Raw genomic sequence first — 17,909 nt, 5'->3', positions numbered from 1 at the left:
GATCCAAATTAATTGTTTTGAGTTAATCAAAAGGAGACGTTCCTGGTGGGTTTGACTTAACCAGGCAAAAGGTCTTAAAAGGGGGGATGGGGAGGGGACTAGGTTGACCTTGATGTAAGAGACTCTCTTTGTGGTCTTGAAGTATGCAGCTATGCTGGAAAAGCCAGTGTAGCAAGGAATTAGTGTGATCTCTAGGATCAAGAGTGGTCTTCAGCCAACAACCTCCAAAGAGCCAGGCCCTCAGTCATTCATCCACAAGAAAATTATTTTGCCAATGGCCTGAGTGAATTCAGAAGCAGAATCACCTCCAGTTGAGCCTCCAGGTAAGAATGCAGTCCAGCCATGTCCTTGATTACAGTCTTGTATGACCTAGATCCAAAGGCCCAGTTAGACTGTGCCCTGACTCCTGACTCACAGAAATTGTGAGATAATGTTATCTGTTTAAAGCCCACTAAATTTTTGGTAATTCCTTACACAACAAGAGAAAACTAATATAAGAAGAAACCAGCAAAAAAGACTGAGAAGAAGAACCAGGGAACAGGAGAACCAAGAAAGTGGCATCCCAGAAGTAAATTGAAGAAAATATTTCAAGAAGAGAGTTACAGTTGTGGCAAATGCTTCTGATGGTTTCAGTCAGATGATAACAGAGAACTTATCATTAGAATTTAATTGCATGGAAGTAACTGGTAGCTTTAACAGGTAGATGAGGAAAAAAGCCTGATTAAAGTGGATCCAAGAGAGAACAGAGAGAAAAAAAAGTGAGCTGCTGACTATAAATTTTTCAATAAGTTTTGCTATCATAGAGAAATGTGGCAGTAGCCGGAGGCAAATGTGGGGTCGAGGGAGGGTTCCTTCACAATACGAGATATTGTACTATTTTTGAAGGCTCATTGGGGTTACCAAATAGAGAGGAGGTAAATGATGACAGAAGAAAGAGAGGCAGAATTCGTTGAAGTTATCTACTTACATAGGCAAGAGGGTATAGGAATTAGTGCACAGGTGGAATTAGACCTGGACAGTTGAGAAATAACAGTAAGAGAGAAGTCAGATTCCTTAGGTCCAGATCCTAAAACGAAATATTTAAGAATAGAAAAGTAAAGAACAATCTCACTCATAAACACTTATGTAAATATTCTAAATAAAATAGGATATAGTAGAAAGCTAAATTCACCAATGTTTTAACATTTTGGGGGAGATGTAATTCACACATCATAAAATTCACCCTTAAGTGTACCATTCAGTGGTTTTTAGTGTAGTAACAAAATTGTACAACCATCACAACTTCCAGAACGTTTTTGTCACCCCAGTAGGAAATCCCATATCCATTAGCCCTATGGAAATCCCATATCCCTCACAGTCCCTACTCCCAGTCCTTAGAAACCATTGATCTACTTTCTGTCTTCATGGATTTGCCTATTCTGGACATTTAATAGAAGTGAAATCATACATGACCTTTTGTGACTGGCTTCTTTCATTTAGAATCACATTTACAAGGTTCATCCACATTGTAGCAAGCATCAGTCCTTCATTTCTTTTTGTTGCTGAGTGATATTCCATTGTAGGAATACACTACATTTTGTTTATTCATTTATCAATCAACGAACATTTGGGTTGTTTTCACTTTGGGGCTATTATGAATAATGCTGCTATGAACATTGATGTACAAGTTTTTGTCTAGGAAATAATTTTAATTTTCTTGGATAGATATCTAGGAGTGAAATTGTTGGATCATATGGAAACCCTATATGCAATTTTTTTAAAAACCTGCCAAACTCATTTACAAGGGGGCTATACCATTTTATCTTCCTACTAGAAATGAATGAGCGTTCAAATTTCTCTGCATTCTCATTAACATTTGTTATTGCCTATCTTTTTTACTAGAGCCATCCTAATGAATGTGAAGTGATTTCTCATTGTGGTCTTGATTTGCATTTCTCTCACTAGGAAATGATTTTGAGCATCTCTTCATGTGCTTATTGGCCCTTTGTATATCTTCTTTAGAGAAATGTCTATTCAAATCCCTTGCCCATTTTTAAATTGGATTATTTATTTTTATTGTTGATTTACAAGGGTTCTTCATGTATTCTGGATTATCAAATATATGATTTACAAATATTTTCTCCCACTCTGTGGTTTGTCTTAGTTTCTTGATAATGTTCTCTGAAGCTGAAAAGTTTGTAATTTGATACAATCCCATTCTTTTTCTTTTGGTGCTTGTATGCTTTTGGTGTCATATCTAAGAAATCATTGCCTCATCCAAGTTCACAAAGACTTACTCTTATGGTTTTTTTCCTAGAGTTTGAAGGTTTTAGCTCTTGTATTTAGGTTGTTGACCCATTTTTGAGTTAATATTTGTATATGTTGTGACTTAATTCCAGTGTCATTCTTTTACATGTGGATATCCAGTTGTCACAGCAGCATTTGTTGAAAAGACTGTTCTTAATCAAGTTATCTTGGCATTCCTGTCAAAAATCAACTGATCTTAAATGTAAGGGTTTATTTCTAGACTTTATATTCTATTCCATTGATCATATGTCTGTCCTTGTACCAGTGCCACAATGCCTTGATTACTGTAGCTTTGTAGTAATTTTTGAAATCAGCAAGTGTGTGTCTACCTTCTTGAGGTAAATTTTTAAAAAGAAGGAAAGTGTGAGTCCTCCAACTTGTTCTTTTTTAAGACCAATTTGGCCACTCTGAGACCCTTGCATTTACATACAAATTTTAGAATCAGGTTGTTGATTTCTTTAAAAAAAAAAGCAGATAGAATTTTGATAGTGATTTTGTTGCTATAGATCAATTTGGGGAGTATGTTTATCTTTACATGAAGTCTTCCAAGCCACAAACAAGAGATAACTTTCCATTTACTTAGCTATTCCTTAGTTTCTTTAAAAAGGCTTTATCATTTTTAGTTTATAAGTCTTGCACTTCTTTTGTTCCCTTTATTCCTAAGTATATTATTCTTCTTGATGTTACTATCAATGGAATTATTATGCTAACTTCCTTTTTGAATGTTTATTGCTGGAGTATAGAAATACAATTGATTTTTGTATATGAATCTTGTACTCTGCAACCTTGCTGAACGTGCTTATTAGCTCTGATAGCTTTTGTGGATTTTTTATTATTTCTATATGCAATATCATGTCATCTGTGCATATAGTTTTACCTCTTCCTTTCTGATCTGTGTGCCTTTTATTTCTTTTTCTTGCTTAATTTTCCTGACTAGAACCTTCAGTACAATATTGACTAGAAATGAACCACATATTTTTTAAACTCATAATTCTGTATGGCTGACCCCAAGAATTTAAAGACTTCAATAAAATAATATCAATTAAAGTAGTATATTAAATGAGAGATTTCAAATGATTACCTCAATATATTTAAGAAACACTTATACCATGCTGGTATGTGCCAGATAGCTTTAAGCACCTTATAAGTATTATCTCATCGAATCTTTACAGTAATTCTATGATTTAGATGCTGTCATTCCCTATATTACACATAAGGAAACCAAGCCAGAGTTAATTTATCCAATATAACGCCGCAGCTAAGTAGCAGAGCTGGAATTTAAACCCAGCCAGATTGGTCCAGAGTTGTAGCTCTTAACCATTTAACATGCTGACTCACATATATGTCATTATTAACCAAGTAGCTTAATGATGAAATTTGAGAAGCATTCCTTTACATGTCGGGAAAAAGACAAGGTTGCCAACTACTGCTACTTCTATTGAACATTTTAGTGTAGGTTATAGTAAATGCAAGCCAATAAAAATTTTTGGTATAATAAATTAGAAAAGAAGAGACCTAACTATCATTATTTGTGAAAAATATGGTTTGTCCACACAAAAAATTCAATAGCTTCTATATTCAGCCTTTAGAATCTAAAAATAATCCACAGATTCATGGGTAAAAGAGCTGCATACAAAAGTTGGGGGCATATTCCTAAGCACCAGTCATAATCCATTGGATAATATAACAGAGAAAATATTTCAATACTATATGATATCTAGGAATCAAGCTAACAAAAGATACACAAGTGGAGAACCAAGTGTTTGAGAAAAGAAAGTAGACTAGTGCGACTGTAGTGCAGAGTTTACACAGAGGGAATTCAGAAGAAAAGGAGTTTGGCCAGATTAAAGAGGCTTGATCCATAGAAACTTTTTGAGCAAGGAAGTAGAAAAAATAATGTAATATTTAGAGAAATTTAATCTGAGACCAATTCAATGGAATCCATTAGTCTAAGGAGCCCAGAAACGCAGTGGGGGGATTCAGTCTACCTCCTCGTGTGGAGATTTTTACAAGGAGTTCGCTCGTAGTAAAGAGCAGTGTACTGCCTGCCACATACTCAAATAAAAGAAAAATCAGTATTTTAAATCTGATTGTTTTCCTGTACAGTAATAATGGAAAGCAGAAAACACTGCTGCAGTGTTGCTTGTCAAACTCTGTTTGGTCTTCATATTTTCAATATGAGGTCAAATGATGGAATCTTGAGTCATCCAGTGGCCTGGTTGATGACCAATTCTTCTATCTAATGACTAATTTTGGCATTTAGAAAAAGGCTAAAAATATGCCTGTGATCATAGGCAGAAAGCAGTTATTTTAAAAAAGAGACTTTGGGGCCAGTTGCACAAAATTATAATGAAACCATGGTAATAACAGGCAATAGCTGTAAGGGTTAACTCATAAGTTACGAATATTTTAGGGCTGGGTGCAGTGGCTCATGCCTGTAATCTCAGCACTTTGGGAGGCTGAGGCAGGCGGATCACCTGAAGTTGGGAGTTTGAGACCAGCCTGACCAACATGGAGAAACTCCATCTCTATAAATAAATAAATAAATAAATAAATAAATAAATAAATAAATAAATACAAAATTAGCCAGGTGTGGTGGCGCATGCCTGTAATCCCAGCTACTTGGGAGGCTGAGGCAGGAGAATCGCTTGAACCGGGGAGGCAGAGGTTGCTGTGAGCTGAGATCACGCCATTGCTCTCCAGCCTGGGCAACAAAAGCGAAACTCCGTCTCAGAATATTTTAACATCAAGTTCTGACGTTAGTATGGCACTATATAGGGAGGCCTAAGTCCCCAACTGACCTATTTTTGTTAAATATAAATAAACATATTCAGGCCCTTATCTTTCCAACTTCTCTTTGGCATTTTCATTTGCCAAATATTTACTGGACACCTGCTATATATCAGGCACTGTGCTAAGTCCAGAGGATTCAGCAGAGAACAAAGTAAATGCAGCACCCGCCATCTCAAAGTTTACATTCCTGCCTGAAGTCTGCAATGTGGCAAACTTCTCCTAGGCTGCCAGGACACCACTCTGAAGCTTTTCCCCGCCTCCCTCATCACTCTGTCTCCTTCACTGGCTTCTTTTCTTTTGCTTTTCTCTTAAACATTGGTTGCCCCAATTCTCAGCCCTCTTCTCTTCTCCCTCAGTATTCTTCCAGAGAAATCTCCATTTATTCCCATTTTTGTATTTCATTTATATAGTACAATTACATTCAGATCTAGACAGATATATAGATTACTATGTGCCAAGATCTGTTATAACCACATTACAAATATTAACTCATTTAATCTTTGTAACAACCCTTTAAGGTGGATACTATTATTTTACCCATTTTCCAGATGAGGAAACCAAGTCACAAATTGGTTAAGAAGGTGGCATAACTAGAGTTCAAACCAAGACAGACCATGACCTAGACCAGTATGCTGTGCACGCTCCCATGTCTTCAACCTGTCACCTGTGTGTGGATGCCTCCCCAATGCAGATCATTTAGTTGTAATTCTCTATATTCAATCTCATATTTTATAATGGCTGCTAGACATCTGTACCTGAACTTTCCACACATAACTTAGAAACAATGTGCTTTCTAGTCTGAATGGTCGTGTCATCCCAAAATTCTTGTGTTGAAATCTTAACCCCAAGGAAATGGTATTAGAAAGTGAGGTCTTCTGCTCAAAACTGCTGCAGTTTTCCACCTCCTGGTACGTGTGTCGGCGAATGGCCCTTCTTGCCTTGATCCACAGGGATGGGGAAGGGGATGTCATTAATATTTTGTTCATTAATACTGATTAATTAATCCAAAAAAAGTGAGGCCTTCTGGAAGGTGATTAAGTCATAAGAGTGAATCCTCATTAATGGGATTCGTGCCTTTACAGAAGAGACTCCAAAGAGTGTCTTGCCCTTCTACCATGTGAGGACATAGCATGAAGGGGCCCTCTATGTACCAGGAAACATGTCCTCACCAGACACTGAATAGACTCATGTCTTGATCGTGGACTTCTCAGCCTCCACAACTGTGAGGCATAAATTTCTGCTGTTCATAAGCTATCTAGCTTATGGGATTTTGTTATAGCAGCCCAAACAGACTAAAACAGTACTCAATTTATCAAATTCCTTTTCTTTCATGCTCTACATTATATGTACAGTTCCTTATCAATATCCTCTTATAACAGCCTCCTAACAGGTCTCCTTAATACAGCAGTTCTCAAAGTATGATCCAAGGACATCTAAGAATTTTTGAGACCCTTTCAGGAGTTCACAAGATCAAAATTATTTTCATAACAATACTAAGATATTATTTGGCTTTTTTACTGTGTTGACCTTTGCACTAATGGCGCAAAAAACAATGGGTGATAAAACTGCTGACAACTTAGCATGAATAGAGTAGTAGAAGCAAACTATACTAGAATTTTATTCTTCACCACCATACACTCCCAGTTTAAATTCTAAGAAGCCAGATTCACTAAAGAATATCTTTGATGAAGTAGTAAAATATATCAATTTTTCAAAATATTGACTCTTGAGTACATACCTTTTAAATATTCTGAGATGAAATAGAAAGTACACATAAAGCTCTTCTGATCTACTGAAACAGTCCTTGTCTCAAAGAAAAGCAATTGTGTAGGTGTTTGAATTGTAAGTAGAAGTAGCCATTTTTTCAGAGAATGTTAGAAAAGGATAATATTCATACTAATTCAGATATTAGAAAAATTAGAATATTGGAAATCTTAACAAATATGATTTTTTGTATTATATATTGAAATGTGTCAACATTTGGAAGTTCTACATAACTTGGGGAACCAATATTTTCTAGATGACCAGTGCGTTTGGTTACAAAATCATATATGGGTAAAAGATTTGTTCAAAATTCAATATACACCAATGGATTTTAATCCATCACAGTAACAAATATGGTTTCAGATTCTACATTGCAACTAAGCATTATGAAACTACCACTATTGTATTTTGGTTTACTAGCAAAGAATGTCAGATACTCTAAGCTTGTAGGTCCCCAGCTACCACACAAACCCACTGCATGCAACCACTTGGGCCCCTTAGTATCCCCCTCCATGGGACTCGGAAAGCAAAGGTAACCAGTGCAAAAATGAAGTTTCATACTGATTGCTGCACCACGAGTAATGACTCAGGAATTCTGTGTCTAATGCCAGCAACCCGAAACTGTAGAAGGCTAATTTTTTAGCTTATAAATGAGGTAAAATCTCAGACTGTTCACAGTTCTTGACAGATAATGAACGATGAGAAAATTGTTTAACTAAGTGAAGTGGTCATGTGAGGCAATCCTGGAAAATAGACTAGAATGATTCGGACAGAGATGGCCTAAGGAGTATGATTATCTACAGGTGATAGGCAGCTACTGAAGGTGTTTTAGTACAAGCATAACACAGCAAAAGTGTTACCTTATTAAAATTAATCGGAGTGATATGCTAACTGCCAGTGTAGAGCTAGACAGAGTGTTTACAGTGAAGAAGGCATTGTGATAAGGCTTCTAGTTAATCTCTGTTACAATTGAATAATGTAATTATAAGAATCATTAACATTATATATATATCGCACTTGTTATGTGAACAGCTTTAAATACATTAACTCACTAAATGTGTAAACAACTTTATAAAGTAAATATTGTTATTGCCTATCTTAGTTCAGGTAGCTATAACAGAATGCCACAGGCTGGCTGGTTTTAACATCAAACACTTGTTGCTCACAGTTTTGGAGACTGTGAAGGCATCGGCCAACTCAGTGTCTAATGAGGGCACCCTTCTCGGTTTGTAGACAGCCGTGTTCTCCATGTATCCTCATGTGGCCTAAAGAGTAAGCTTTAGTCTCTTTCTCTTATAAGGATACTAATCCTATTACTGAGGCGCCATTCTCATGACCTCATCTAAACCTAATTAACTCCCAAAGGTCCCACCTCCTAATACCATCCCACTGGGGGTTAGGATTTTAAAATATGAAATTTGGGAAGACATAAACATGTAGTCCACAATATTACCATTTTACAAATAAGGAAACTAAGGAATCTAAAGACAAAGTGTCCTGCTCAAGTTCACAACAAACCAAAAACAAGTAAATGGTAGAAGGAGGACTTGACTCTAGGAAGTCTTTCTCCCAGAGACCATGTTCTCAACCATTATCTTATACTACACTATTCTTAGGTAAGGCATGTATTCATTATACCCATTTTACAGCTATGCAAAGAAGTGTAGAAAAATTAGGTCACTTACCCCAAGTCATAAATCCAGTACGTGTTGAAACTAGGACTATCCTTCTAAATATAAAAAAGGAGAAGATTATATAGTCAATTAAATAAATTCAATTAGTACCCTTATTTCGGTTCTTTTCAACTAATCTTTTCGTGGTCTGATGTAAAGGGATTCCTTTGGAGATTGTTACATGAGCAGCATGACTCAGACTCCGTGGGACTTGCGGTCATAATCCTGATGAGCAAAATAGGAAAATGAGGTAGGCAACGCCATACAGGATGGAACCACTTAACTTCGAACTCTGACTGAGAATGACAGGAACCCAACTCAAAACTCAATGTCAGCAACAACTGGAACCATGGCCTCACTTCTCTCTCTCTCTCTCTCTCTGTTTCTCTCTGCCATCTCTGCTTCTCTCTGCCCACTGACATCATTCTTACAGATTTGTTCATAAAGCTAAAACTATGTCTATCATCATCCCCAGACTCACATCTTACTAGCTTCACCACCAACAAGAGAAAAAAAATTTTCTCTGATTCCAGCTCAGCAATACCCAGGAAAGGATGCCATTTGGCCTAACTTGAGTCATTCCCTCATTTTATGACCAATCCCTGTGCGCAGTAAGGTAATCTGCTAGTATAACCCAGGTCTCTTGTCTATCCCTGGATGGGGACAAGCTTGCGGAGTGTATAAAGAACAAGTCAGGAAACAATGATTGATAGTCCCTTCTAAAACCACACTATTGTAATTGGAGAAAAGCTGTTCCCCCCCACCCCCGCCCCCGCCAAAAAAAAAAAAAAAAAAAGCAGAGAAGGGGGATAGTGATCTCAGGCAAATAGAAGCAATAGAGCTCCACAATATCTGAACAGGGACTCTCTATTTGGTTTTGGCACCCTTTACATTGGAAGCACATTTTGAAATTCAGTACATAATTCAGTTCAGTACAAGGCTGGGTTTCTTTGCTTTATTTATTGATATTTTGAGTTCCCTCACTGAGTAACTCAATGAGACAATAATTTTCTTGGGGATGGGGATTGAATTCATATATTTTCTAGGTATTTTTTACATACATTTAGTAAATTCCCATTGAAAAAAGTCCAGCCAACTTTCCTTGCCACACTATAAATGTAAAAATGTTTGGTTTATGGCAGCAGTAGTTTTAGGGAGCCTACCATTGTTTGGGATTCTTCCCCTGTGGTTCCCAATTGCTCCCAAGGAGATGGCCTCCACACTGTTTTGTCTTCATAATACTAGCAGCTCACTGTTGAATCAAATAGGGCCAGCCTCAGCCAGAAAAAAAAGAAAGATAGATGTGACAGCAATAGTCTCCTAAAAGCTGAGCCTTGGCGATGTATTATACTAACAGTTCTGACTTTGTGATGGTACTTAATATATTCCAGATTTTTTTTTTTTGAGACTGAGTCTTGCTCTGTCACCATGCTGGAGTGCAGTGGCATGATCTTGGCCCACTGCAACCTCCACCCCCTGGGTTCAAGCGATTCTCCTGCCTCAGCCTCCTGAGTAGCTGGGACTACAGGCACGCATCACCACAGCCAGCTAATTTTTGTATTTTTAGTAGAGACTGGCTTTCACCATGCTGGTCAGGATGGTCTCGATGTCTTGACCTCATGATCCACCCCAAAGTGGGCGCCTCAGCCTCCCAAACTGCTGGGATTACAAGATTGAGCCACCGCACCCAGGCTTCAGATTTTTTAATGTTTACGTTACATTCTTACCATGGCCATGTTTAAAACTTAAAATAATGTCTACTATTTTTTAACTACTTGGTTAGGTGTTTCAATATATCTTAGCTAATTCGACCAAATTAAAGTTAGCATTTACACACACACACATAAATACCATTAATGATTCAAGAAGATGAGGTCTAGATTAAGGATTAAACCTAAGCTCATGACCCTTCTATGTTGTGAAGCCAGAGTTTCCAACTAGGTCTGTCTGACTTCCAGAGCTGCCTTATGGCACTATTTGACTAGAAACATCACATCCTAATTGCATTTCTAACTATCGTACAGTTAATATTTCCTTTGAAAGACATTGGTGTGCATTCAGTCCAAGTGGAAATATTCACCTCCTAACATAGTGACACTTTCTCCTCCACACATCGAGCATGGAATTTCCAAACATTCAAAATCATCTTCACATTAAGCCACTTGTTTAGAGAAGTCCCCATCTTGAACACTTTGAGCTGTCAAGAACCAGGGACAAATGTGTGTTCCCATGATACAGAAATGATTTTCTAAAATTATCTTCAGGAACGAAATCATAACAAAGATTTTGGATGGTGAGGGGAGAATCTCTTTTTTTTTTTTTTTTCATTTTGTTTCACTTTCTGAAAAGATTTTCCTCAAATGTTCTAAAAATCACATTTGGGGTAGAAATCAAACAAGACCAGCCTCAGCCAAAAAAGAAAAGAAAGAAAGAAAGATAAGTGTGAGAGTCACAGTCTCCTGCAGGCTGGGCCTTGGGGATGTCAGTTATGTGTCAACACCTCTCCTCTGGAAGCAATGTTAGTACAGTCACCAAGAAAGGCAAAAGAAAAAATCTTCACTCAGCAGCATGAGCCCAGAAGAGACAACCGAAGAGAATGGCAAAACAGTGTCAGTAAGTAGAATAACTGTGGGTAAGAAGGGAGTCGTGTGGTCTCAACACAAGGTTCTGTTTCTCTTTCACTATAATGACTATGGAATCCTGTGAGATCAAACACATTTGTTAAAAAGGGAAGATGTGTCCCCTTTCTTAAGTTGAGTAAACATGGTCTGCATCCAACAAGATTGTACCACAGAGAGAAATGATTCCCCAAATTTTCCTCTGGGACCAAAGAGCCAAAGGAGTTTGAACAGTGCATTTTTCAGGTGTTTTTTTTTTTCTCTCTTTTCTGGAAGAAGTTAGAATGTACCAGCTGATGTCACTGACATACCTTGATACTCCTGAGGAACAGGAGGTAGAAAAAAAAGGGAAGAAAATAAATTTAAATTGGCATGCTCCTGACTTTACCAGCTGGCTGAAAGAGCATTTTTCCTAATGAATTGGAAACAATTCACAGCCTAACTATAAATGGAAGGAAGGCCCTGGGATAGCTTAAAGAAATATACAAAAACTAATATATGTGTAATGATTTTCATATTTTTGCTTCTTATATATTCCTGTTTATCAGAATATTAAACTCCAAAGAATAACAGGTGGTCTGTAGGCTATGTGCAAACATAGATAGATAGACAGATAGACAGATGATAGATAGATAATAGATAGATGATAGATAGATAGATAGATAGATAGATAGATAGATAGATAGAATATAAAACCTTAATAGTTTTAGGTTTTATGGAGAGAGAGAACTTACTTATTTTATGTATGGTTTGGGGTTTGGGATATATGTGTGTGTGTATTTGTAAGCCAATTAAAAAAAATTTTTATGTATCCACACATTAGGAAATATAATGAAAAAAATCTGACAAAAATTCCAAGGAATAAATGTAACAAAATTTGCAAAATGTATATGAAGATTTATTATTTAAAGATTTATTTTTATTTATATAAATGTATGGAGTGAAAGCATAATTTCATTACATTGATATACTGCACAGTGTTGAAGTCAGGGCTTTTAGCATATCCATCACTGGAGTAACATGCATTTTACTCATTTCTCATCATCCACCCCAAACTCATCCCACCCCAGAGTCTCCACCATCTAGCATTCCACACTCTACTTGCATGTGTACACATTATTTAGCTCCCACTTATAAGTGAGAACATGTAGTATTTATCTTTCTGTGGAAGACATTTTTTAAAACACTGAGAAAGGGAACCACAGAAGACTTAGACAGGTGGAAAGGCATACCATGTTTTTGGATAGGAAGGTACAGTTATAACAAGAATACCAATTTTCTCCACCATAATTTATACAATTAACTTGATATTATTAAATAGCTAGAGAATTTTTTTTCAACTGACCAAGCTTTCCAAAGTTTTTATATAAAATGAACATACAAAACAGAAGAATTCTGGAAAAGAGGTATAAAGTGGAGGGACTAGACTTATTATGTATTTAAAATATATAATAAAGCGATAATAATTGAAACAATCTGTACCTGCGCTTGACTAAACAGAGAAATCAATGAAACACTATAGAAGCCGACAATTAGATGTAAATACCTAACAGTATTTAGTCTACAATAAAATGGCATAGAAATTTTGAGAGGAAAATGGATTTATAAACGGTGTTGGGAAACTGGGCAGTCATTTAAAGAACAAGTTTATTCTATCTGTGCCACCTTTACACTTAATGAATTTTGATTGATCAATTATAAAAATGTAAGAAATAAAATTAAAAAGTTACAGAAGAAACCATCGTGGGTTTTTAAAAAGTGTAATCTGACAGTCTAAGATACTTTGTACACGTGACACAAAATACAGAAGCATAATCAAACAAGTAAACATAACCATAAGAAACTAAAAATGGCCATAAACAGTGGCTCACACCTGTAATCCCAGCACTTCGGGAGGCTGTGGCAGGCAGACCACTTGAGCCCAGGAGTTCAAGACCAGCCTGGGCAACATGGTGAAGCCCTGTCTCTACAAAAAATACAAAAAATTAGCTGGGTGTGGTGGCACATGCCTGTAGTCCCAGCTACCCAGCAGCCTGGGGTAGGAGGATCACCTCAGCCCAAGAGTTTGAGGTATCACAGAAGGGATATATTAAGGGCTCAAATAAATAAATAGTAAAGCCATCCACTGAATAGAAAAAAAAAGTAGAAAAGACTACAAATAGACAGTTTATAGAAAAGGAAATTAAAATGAGAAATGCAAATAAACTTCACATTGAAATATCATTTTTCACCTATCAGGAAGATAAAGATCTAAAACTTTTATTGCATACTCTGTTGGCAAGTCTATTGGGAATGGGCACTCTCACTCATGTTGACAGGAGTAGGTACTGGTAAAACCCTTTTGGAGTGTGATTTAGCAGTGTCTACCAAAGCTATAAATATGCATACTTTTTACCTAGCAAAGGTTACCACACATATGTGTGGAATATGAAAGCATAAGGTTATACATTACAGCTTTTTTTAATTGTAAATATTGGACACAGCTTTATATCCTCGCATAGGGGCTGATAAAATCAAATTTGGTTCATCCATTTCAATGTGCTTACTCCATACAACTGCAAACACTAAAGAAAAGGACAAAACAAATCCAAAGCATATATATAGTGATCCTAAATCCCAGTTTCCAGGGCATCTGGGTTTATGCTTGTTGTTCTGGTGTTCCATCCAATTGGCATTGCCTTGTACTGTCCAAAGTGACCTGTCTATTTAACACATAATTTGGTTGTTGCAATGGAGTAAATGTTTATATCCTCCCAAAATTCACATGTTAAGGTCCTAACTCCCTGTGTGATGGTATTAGGAGGTGAGGCCTTTGAGGGTAATTAAGTCATGAGGTTAGAGCCCTCACGAATAGGATTAGTGCCCCTATGAAAAGACTCCAGGGAGCTCTTTTGCCCTCTTTCTGCTATTTGAGGATACAACAGTCTGGAAACCAGTTAGCTGGTTCTCACCAGAACCCAGACATGCTGGCACCCTGATCTCTGACTTCCACCTCCAGAATGATGAGAAATAAATTTCTGTTGTTTATAAGTCACTCAGTCTATAGTATTTAGGTTGGTGCAAAAGTTATCGCGCAATTACTTTTGTACCAACTAATCATTACAAAAACTACAATGACTTTTGCACCAAACTAATAACTTGTTCCAGCAGCCCAAACTAACTAAGACAGTCACTCTAGGTGTATTCCGCTTTGGAAGTGAGAGAAGGGATTGGGGTGAGGCAGGGAATGGGATATGAGGTTAGATGAAGAGAAAGGGAAGGGAAAGACAACTTGATGCTTCCCAGCCAATTTGGTACAATTCAGTTCTTCTCTTTTTGATCCTATCAAAGCTGTAAGCTATAGATGTTAAGTCTCTGGAGCCACGAGAACCTAGGTTCAAATCCTGGCTGTACAATTTACAATCTATATGAACTTGGCCAATTCTTTAACCTCTCTCTGCCTCAAATTTCTCATCTATAAAATTGAGATACTAGCGCCTATCTCATTAAGGTTATTGACAGGATTAGATGAACTAATGTATGTGAAGCACTTAAAACAGAGTCTGACACCTATGAAGCACTATAGATGCATTAACTATTACTGTAATTCATGGTGCTCTTAGTGTGGATACCTCATCCAGACCTTGACAAAGTCAATACATACTGAAAGGCTCAACTACTGAAATTAATCACACTAAGATCTACATGTAAACTGCATTCACTCATCCAACACATTTTTGTTGAGCATTTATATTTATGCTCTGAACTAAGCTCTAGGAGAATAAAATTATATAAAGCACAGGAGGAAAATAAGATGAATTGGTATAAAGTCCACATGCAGAAGATGAAACTATTATAAGATAGGTTGATTATGAATTTTTAAAACTTGATTAAATTAAGCAAAAACAAATGGTCTAGTTGCCAGTAAGTTTGTTAATCTTTTGATTATCTGATCATCTTAACAAAACTTCAAAACAGAATAAAAATTTTTAATATAGGCCGGTTTTAGCTGATACTGAACAATAAAGGGGTACTTAACTGCACTTTCCTGATCAAGAACAAGAACTTTGGAACCAGGATAGGCTCAGATTTGAAACTAGCTCTGCCACTTTCCTTGTGTACCTTGAGCAAGATACCTAAACTTTCTCTCCATTAATTCTTCATATTTAAGCTGAGCAGCACTAGCTACCAGTTTATATGGTGTTATAAGGATTAAATGTAAGGCAGTTACCTAGTGTTTAGCCCATAATAAATGCTCAGTAAATACTTGCGAGCATCATAGTTATTATTTCTCTGAATTTAAACAAGTAGTACTTATATCTCTATTCACATTACATCTTCTCCACCTGATTTGCCTTCATTTTTCTCCACATAAATGAAACTAAACATAATTCATTATTGTTAAAATATTGAATGTTTTTTAAAATCCATTTCCAAAAAAACGGTGACTTGCTGATAGTTCTCATAGCAGGAGTATAAACTAACTCCCCTTCAGGGAGTTGCATAGCCATCTCTTTGTTTAGGTGATTTCTAGACTTCCTATTTAGGCAAGGCTCTGATCTAGAAGACATAACTTTTTATAATCCAGCTCTGATGACACAGCATGAGTGATGGAGCTATAAACAGACTCCCTCCTCCTCCCCCACAAACCATGTTTCTGTAGGATATGGGCCCAGTTAGTGGGAATTCACTTGTAAAAGACTTGGAAATACTTTCTTCAGCACACAGCTGAGCACCAAAACTTTTGAGCTATACGCCGTCTTACAATTATGCTCTAAGCCAAGAGAAAAATCTTGCTAAGTTATTTATGTTTTAGGCATTTGATTTCTCATTTTAAAGTGCTAATATTACAAGTAACTTAAATAGCAGGCACAGTCTAAAGATTTAAAAAGAAGAAAAAGTTGATGAATTACTGATGTACTTGCTAAAGTGAATATTAGGAATTTTAATGTCAGATGTTCTAATGGGAGAAAAAACCATGTTTGAGAACTAAAGAGATTAGCTGAGAACTGAACTCTAAGGCAGGTATTTTTAGGAATCTTTGGTAGTGTTTTAATGTCAGCTTAAGAAACAAAGTAAAGTATTTGTGTCTCATAGTTGCTAGGCAACATATTGGATTTGATTTGGTTTCCAGTCATTTTAAAAAATAGTGCCATGATTATAACAGCAATAAAACAGTATTATCCTTTTCTCAATTCAATATTAAAATAGTTAAGAACAGTTGGCTTTGATGGGGTCATTATTACTTAACTTTTATTTTTTCATTGTTTCCATATCCTTATTCCAGAATCCTGGAACCATGCACACTGTACTCTTAAAAGAATAACTTATGTCATAATTGTGCATCATGCTGTTTTACTATTTGATTAGATATTTACATAAAATTCAAGATACTGAAGTTTGTAGCCTTTTTTGAGTTTCTCCACACTTTGATCATCATATTCCTGAATCATCAATACATTTTCTTTTTAAGAAAGCAAGGGAGTAGTATGTACCTTAGAGAGATTTTCACTTAAAATAGTTACAATAGCTTCAGTTTTTTTTTAAACATTTACACAAAAACCTAACTCCCCAACCAAGCCAGAAAGATTAGGTATTATTAGTATTTACGTATTTTTGTGAATTTTTAACTTAGACAATATTTCTGTTTTCTTATAAAGTTAACATATACTTTTTAATTTTTTTTTTTAGTCAGGTACTACAAAGCAGTATAAAATAAAAAGTAGCATCCCTCTTCCTACTCCTTCCTCAATTACTTCAATCGTATTCCCCAAAAATAATCGCTAACACTTTCTTACAACTCTACATATTTTTAAATTCTGCTTGGAAACATGTGCTGGATTTGACACAACTCATTTATTGTTAGAGCTTGAGTGCATTCTTTGTCACCACCCAACCAAGAGTAAAAAAGAAAAAACAATTTTTTTCAGGAAAAAAAAAAGGAATCCCTGGACCCAAACATTTCTCTTCCAATTCTTTTCAGGTAGTAACTCTTTCTCTCCTTTCCATTTCTGGCCAACACAAACACACTACCCAATGACACAGCTAACTGACCATATTGGATGGGAATTTCTGGATGGAAGTTTTTAAAAGGTTAATATATCTGACGTAGTTTCCCAGCTCTTAATTTAGTCTAAGTGTAATGTACCAAACAGTTAATATCTCTCTTCTGTCATTTATTTCTATTAACTTTCTCTTTGTTATTGTTTACTCTCATTTTATTGTTTACTTTACATAAAAGTTTGAAGGGCTGGAATGATCTGGGCCTCTTGAAGGTACAGGAAGCCCACTCTACGTACACATGCAAGCTAAAGCTGCACCAAGAAATTGTTACTAAGAGCCCTGTCTCTCTCTCTCTCTCTCTGTCACACACACACACACACACACACACACACCCCTTGAATCAGAAGGCTTTTCTTATAGATCCTGTCCTCCTCCAGGATCCAGTTTTCTGGATAGTCCAAACGATTTCCATCCTCCAGCCCTAGGAGAAGCTACTGTTCTTAGATCCATTTTTGGTATCTGGAAGATTAGTTTCCTTCCTGTTTAGGCCTTGTTTCTATAAAGTACATTCTGTTCTCTCTCGCCTGATTCTCCACCCCCGTTACCCACGCACACATGCACACACAAACACACACATGATCTTTGCCATAAGGTATTTTTCCAAACTGTTCCTCAGCAGCCAACTCTCAATTAAAGCCATCCTAGGTATTTGGCTTGTTTGTCATCAACAAATTTTAGGGTGCCTGCCCAGCTCATGCCCTCTTGTCTGAGAGCTGCCTCTTCACTCTACAGT

The sequence above is a fragment of the Gorilla gorilla genome, chromosome 10, assembly GCF_029281585.2.
Source record: "Gorilla gorilla gorilla isolate KB3781 chromosome 10, NHGRI_mGorGor1-v2.1_pri, whole genome shotgun sequence".
Taxonomy (NCBI): Eukaryota; Metazoa; Chordata; class Mammalia; order Primates; family Hominidae; genus Gorilla; species Gorilla gorilla.
Note: the sequence above shows the minus strand (reverse complement) of the source record.